At 37.6% G+C, this 6,827-nt stretch overlaps 1 non-coding gene across 1 annotated transcript; it reads left to right on the top strand.

The window, feature by feature from the left end:
• The first annotated feature begins 6,015 nt into the window (after positions 1-6,015).
• trnai-aau lies at positions 6,016-6,089 on the top strand. The gene has a single exon. It is a non-coding gene; the product is annotated as a tRNA-Ile (tRNA).
• Positions 6,090-6,827: the final 738 nt, after the last annotated feature.

Here is a 6,827-nt window from a genome sequence, read left to right as displayed (position 1 = left end):
CTCATCCTCTGTTACAGTGATAACAGTGAGTGTGACGATCCTCATCCTGTGTTACAGTAATAATAATAAGTGTAACACTTCTCATTCTGTGCCACAGGAATTACTCTGAGTGTAACAATTCTCATCACGTGTTACAGTAATAACAGTGAGTGTAACAATTCTCATTCTGTGTTACAGTAATAAGAGTGAATGTAACAGTTCTCATCCTGTGTTACAGTAATAACAGTGAGTATAAACTTCTCATCCTGTTTTACAGTAATTACAGTGAGTGTAATAATTCTCATGCCGTGTTACAGTAATAACAGTGAGTGTAACAATTCTCATCCTGTGTTACAGTAATAACAGTGAGTGTAAACTTCCCATCCCCTGTTACAGTGATAACAGTCAGTGTGACGATCCTCATCCTGTGTTACAGTAATAACAGTGAGTGTAAGACTTCTCATCCTGTGATACAGGAATACCTCTGAGTGTAATAGTTGTCATCCTGTGTTACAGTACTCACAGCTAGTGTAACAATTCTCATCCTGTGTTACAGAAACAACAGTGAGTGTAACAATTCTCATCCTGTGTTACAGTAATAACAGTGAGTGTAAACTTCTCATCCTGTGTTACAGTAATTACACTGAGTGTAATAATTCTCATCCTGTGTTACAGTAATAACAGTGTGTAACAATTCTCATCCTGTGTTACAGTAATAACAGTGAGCGTAACAATTCCAAACCTGAGTTACAGTAATAAAAGTGTGTGTACAACTTCTCATCCTCTGTTACAGTAATAACAGAGAGTGTAAATTTCTCATCCTCTGTTACAGTGATAACAGTGAGTGTAACAATTCTATTCCTGTGTTACAGTAATAACGTTGAGCATAACAATTCCAAACGTGTGTTACATTAATAAAAGTGTGTGTAACAATTCTCATCCTCTGTTACAGTAATAACAGTGAGTGTAAACTTCTCATCCTCTGTTACATTAATAACAGTGAGTGTGACGATCCTCATCCTGCGTTACAGTAATAACAGTGAGCGTAACACTTCTCATCCTATGACACAGGAATAACTCTGAGTGTAACAATTCTCATCCTGTGTTACAGTAATAACAGTGAGTGTAAATTTATCATCTCTGTTACAGTAATAACAGTGAGTGTGACGATCCTCATCCTGTGTTACAGTAATAAAAGTGAGTGTAACACTACTCATCCTGTGACACAGGAATAACTCTGAGTGTAACCATTCTCATCCTGCGTTACAGTAAAAACAGTGAGTGTAACAATTCTCATCCTCTGTTACAGTAATAACAGTGAGTGTGACGCTCCTCATCCTGTGTTACAGTAATAACAGTGAGTGTAACACTTCTCACCCTGTGACACAGGAATAACTCTGAGTGTAACAATTCTCATCCTCTGTTACAGTAATAACAGTGAGTGTAAACTTCTCATCCTCTGTTACAGTAATAACAGTGAGTGTAACAATTCTCATCCTGTGTTACAGTAATAACAGTGAGTGTAAGACTTCTCATCCTGTGACACAGGAATAACTCTGAGTGTAACAATTCTCATCCTGTGTTACAATAATAACAGCTAGTGTAACAATTCTCATCCTGTATTACAGTAATAACAGTGAGTGTAAACTTCTCATCCTCTGTTACAGTGATAACAGTGAGTGTAACAATCCTCATCATGTGTTACAGTAATAACAGTGAGTATAAACTTCTCATCCTGTTTTACAGTAATAACAGTGAGTGTAACAATTCTCATCCTGTGTTACAGTAATAACAGTGAGTGTAAACTTCACATCCTCTGTTACAGTAATAACAGTGAGTGTGACGATCCTCATTTTGTGTTACAGTAATAACAGTGAGTGTAAGACTTCTCATCCTGTGATACAGGAATAACTCTGAGTGTAACAATTCTCATCCTGTGTTACAGTAATCACAGCTAGTGTAACAATTCTCATCCTGTGTTACAGTAACAACAGTGAGTGTAACAATTCTCATCCTGTGTTACAGTAATAACAGTGAGTGTAAACTAATCATCCTGTGTTACAGTAATTACAGTGAGAGTAATAATTCTCATCATGTGTTCCAGTAATAACAGTGAGTGTAACAATTCTCATCCTGTGTTACAGTAATAACAGTGAGCATAAAAATTCCAAACCAGTGTTACAGTAATAAAAGTGTGTGCAACAATTCTCATCCTCTGTTACAGTAATAACAGTGAGTGCAAACTTCTCATCCTCTGTTACAGTGATAACAGTGAGTGTAACAATTCTCATCCTGTGTTACAGTAAAGACAGTGAGCGTAACAATTCCAAACGTGTGATACAGTATTAAAAGTGTGTGTAACAATTCTCATCCTCTGTTACAGTAATAACAGTGAGTGTAAACTTCTCATCCTCTGTTACAGTAATAACAGTGAGACTGACGATCCTCATCCTGTGTTACAGTAATAACAGTGAGTGTAACACTTCGCATCCTGTGACACAGTAATAACTCTGAGTGTAACAATTCATTCCTGTGTTACAGTAATAACAGTGAGTGTAAAATTCTCATCCTCTGTTACAGTAATAACAGTGAGTGTGACGATCCTAATCCTGTGTTACAGTAATAAATGTGAGTGTAACACTACTCATCCTGTGACACAGGAATAACTCTGAGTGCAACAATTCCCATCCTGTGTTACAGTTATAAAAGTGAGCGTAACAATTCCAAACCTGTGTTACAGTAATAAAAGTGTGTATAACAATTCTCATCCTCTGTTACAGTAATAACAGTGAGTGTAAACTCATCCACTGTTACAGTAATAACAGTGAGTGTGACGATCCTCATCCTGTGTTACAGTAATAACAGTGAGTGTAACACTTCTCATCCTGTGACACAGGAATAACACTGAGTGTAACAATTCTCATCCTCTATTACAGTAATAACAGTGAGTGTAAACTTCTCATCCTCTGTTACAGTGATAACAGTGAGTGTGACGATCCTCATCCTGTGTTACAGTAATAATAATGAGTGTAACACTTCTCATCCTGTGACACAGTAATAACAGTGAGTGTAACAATTCTCATCCTGTGCTACGGTAATAACAGTGAGCGTAGCAATTCCCAACCTGTGTTACAGTAATAAAAGTGAGTGTAACAATTCTCATCCTGTGTTACAGTAATAACAGTGAGCGTAGCAATTCCCAACTTGTTTTACAGTAATAAAAGTGAGTGTAACAATTCTCATCCTGTGTTACGGTAATAACAGTGTGCGTAGCAATTCCCAACCTGTGTTACAGTAATAAAATTGAGTGTAACAATTCTCAACCTGTGTTGCAGTAATAACAGTGAGCGTAACAGTTCCAAAACTGTGCTTCAGTAATAACAGTGAGTGTAACACTTCTGATCCTGTGACACAGGAATAACTCTGAGTGTAACTATTCTCATCCAGTGTTACAGTATTAACAGTGAGTGTAACAATTCTCATCCTCTGTTAACTTATCAACAGTTAGCGTCACAATTCCCAACCTGTGTTGCAGTAATAACAGTGAGTGAAACAATTCTCATCCTGTTTTACAGTAATAACAGTGAGCGTAACAATTCCCAACCTGTGTTACAGTAATAGCAGTGATTGTAACAATTCTTATCGTGTGGTTAGAGCGTGGTGCTAATGACGCCAAGGTCGCGGGTTCCATCCCCGTACGGGCCATTTCTAAAGCCTCTTTAAATCATTTGGACTTTTATCTGTTCAACGAGGAGACAGTGAGGAACGACAGAGTTTCATCAATGATGTGACTTTGAGATCCAAAAGGAACAGGATGCCGTCTGCACACTGGTATTAAGTTGTGGAGTACAGTCTGTACTAACATGAACACTCGGCATGGACACTGTATAAACATGGACATTCTGAATGAACATGGACCCTCTGTATTAACATGGGTGTGACAGTGATAACAGTGTGAGTGTAAAAATTGTGATTGCGTTTGACAGTAATATGAGTGAGGGTAACACTTCTCATCCTATGTCACAGTATTGACACTGAGTGTAACAATTCTCAACCTGTGTTACAGTAATAACAGTGAGTGTAAACTTCTCATAATGTGTTACAGTAAAAACAGTGAGAATGATAATTCTCATCCTGTGTTAAAGTAATAACAGTGAGTGTAACAATCCTCATCCAGTGTTACAGTAATAACAGTGAGTGTAACAATTCTCATCCTGTGTTTCAATAATAACAGTGAATGTAATGATTCTCATCCTGTTTCACAGTAATAACAATGAGTGTAATAATTCTCATCCTGTGTCACAGTAATAACAGTGAGTGTAACAATTCTCATCCTGTGTTACAGTAATAACAGTGAGCGTAAATATCTCATCCAGTGTTACAGTAATAGCAGTGAGTGTAACGGTCCTCATCCTGTGTTACAGTAATAACAGTGAGTGTAACAATTCTTATCCTGTGTTACAGTAATAACAGTCAGTGTAACAATTCAAAACCTGTGTTACAGTAATAACAGTGAGTATAACAATTCTCATCCTTTGTTACAATAATAAAAGTGTGTGTAACAATTATCATCCTCTGTTACAGTAATAACAGTGAATGTAAACTTCTCATCCTCTGTTTCAGTGATTACAGTGAGTGTGATGATCCACATCCTGTGTTACAGTAATAACAGTGAGTGGAAGACTTCTCATCCTGTGACACAGGAATAACTCTGAGTGTAACAATTCTCATCCTGTGTTACAGTAATAACAGTGAGTGGAACAATTCTCATTCTGTGTTACAGTAATAACAGTGAGTGTAACAATTTTCATCCTGTGTTACAGTAATAACAGTGAGTGTAAACTTCTCATCCTGTGTTACAGTAATGACAGTGAGTGTAACACCTCATCCTGTGACACAGGAATAACTCTGAGTGTAACAATTCTCATCCTCTGTTACATTAATAACAGTGAGTGTAACAATTCTTATCCTGTATTACAGTAATATCAGTGAGTGTAACACCTCATCCTGTGACACAGGAATAACTCTGAGTGCAACAATTTTCATCCTGTGTTACAGTAATAACAGTGAGTGTAACAAATCTCATCCTGTGTTACAGTAATAACAGTAAGTGTCAACTTCTCATCCTGTGTTACAGTAATAACAGCGAGTGTAACAATTCTCATCCTCTGTTACGGTAATGACAGTGAGTGTAACAATTCTCATCCTGTGTTACAGTAATAACAGTGGGCGTAACAGTTCCCAAACTGTGCTTCAGTAATAACAGTGAGCGTAACAATTCCCAACCTGTGTTGCAGTAATAACAGTGAGCGTAACAATTCTCATCCAGTTTTACAGTAATAACAGTGAGCGTAACAATTCTCATCCTGTGTTACAGTTATAACAGTGAGTGTAAACATCTCATCCTGTGTTACAGTAATTACAGTGAGTGTAACAATTCTCATTCTGTGTTACAGTAATAAAAGTGAGCGTCACAATTCCAAACCTGTGTTACAGTAATAAAAGTGTGTATAACAATTCTCATCCTCTGTTACAGTAATAACAGTGAGTGTAAACTTCTCATCCACTGTTACAGTAATAACAGTGAGTGTGACGATCCTCATCCTGTGTTACAGTAATAATAATGAGTGTAACACTTCTCATCCTGTGCCACAGGAATTACTCTGAGTGTAACAATTCTCATCACGTGTTACAGTAATAACAGTGAGTGTAACAATTCTCATTCTGTGTTATAGTAATAACAGTGAATGTAACAGTTCTCATCCTGTGTTACAGTAATAACAGTGAGTGTAAACTTCTCATCCTGTTTTACAGTAATTACAGTGAGTGTAATAATTCTCATGCCGTGTTACAGTAATAACAGTGAGTGTAACAATTCTCATCCTGTGTTACAGTAATAACAGTGAGTGTAACAATTCTCATCCAGTTTTACTGTAATAACAGTGAGCGTAACAATTCCCAACCTGTGTTACAGTAATAGCAGTGATTGTAACAATTCTTATCGTGTGCTAATGTACTTTTGCTGTCCGTTTGTCGGGCCGGTAAGCTCAGTTGGTTAGACCGTGGTGCTAATAACGCCAAGGTCGCGGGTTCGATCCCCATACGGGCCATTTCTAAAGCATCTTTTTTTTTTTTTAAATTTAGATTAGCCAATTATTTTTTCCAATTAATGGGCAATTTAGCGTGGCCAATCCATCTACTCTGCACATTTTTGGGTTGTGGGGCGAAACCCACGCAGACACGGGGAGAACGTGCAAACTCCACACGGACAGTGACCCAGAGCCGGGATCGAACCTGGGACCTCAGCGCCGTGAGGCGGTTGTGCTAACCACTGAGCGTAACAATTCAAAACCTGTGTTACAGTAATAACAGTGGGTGTAACAATTCTCATCCTGTGTTACAGTAATAACAGTGAGTGTAAACTTCTCATCCTGTGTTACAGTAATAACAGTAAGTGTAACGAGCCTCATCCTGAGTTACAGTAATAACAGTGAGCGCAACAAATCTCATCCTGGTTTACAGTAATAACAGTGAGTGTAACAATTCTCATCCTGTGTTACTCTAATAACTGAGCGTAACAATTCCCAAACAGTGTTACAGGAAAAACAGTGAGTGTAACAATACTCATCCTGTGTTACAGTAATAACAGTGAGTGTAACAATTCTCATCCTGTGTTACAGTAATAACAGTGAGCGTAACAATTCAAAACCTGTTTTACAGTAATAACAGTGGGTGTAACAATTCTCATCTTGTGTTACAGTCATAACAGTGGGTGTAAACTTCTCATCCTGTGTTACACTAATAACAATAAGTGTAACGAGCCTCATCCTGTGTTACAGTAATAACAG

The sequence above is a fragment of the Scyliorhinus canicula genome, chromosome 30 (assembly GCF_902713615.1).
Source record: "Scyliorhinus canicula chromosome 30, sScyCan1.1, whole genome shotgun sequence".
NCBI classification, from domain to species: domain Eukaryota; kingdom Metazoa; phylum Chordata; class Chondrichthyes; order Carcharhiniformes; family Scyliorhinidae; genus Scyliorhinus; species Scyliorhinus canicula.
The sequence above is the reverse complement of the archived record's forward strand: the minus strand, read 5'-3'. Positions and strand labels throughout refer to the sequence as shown.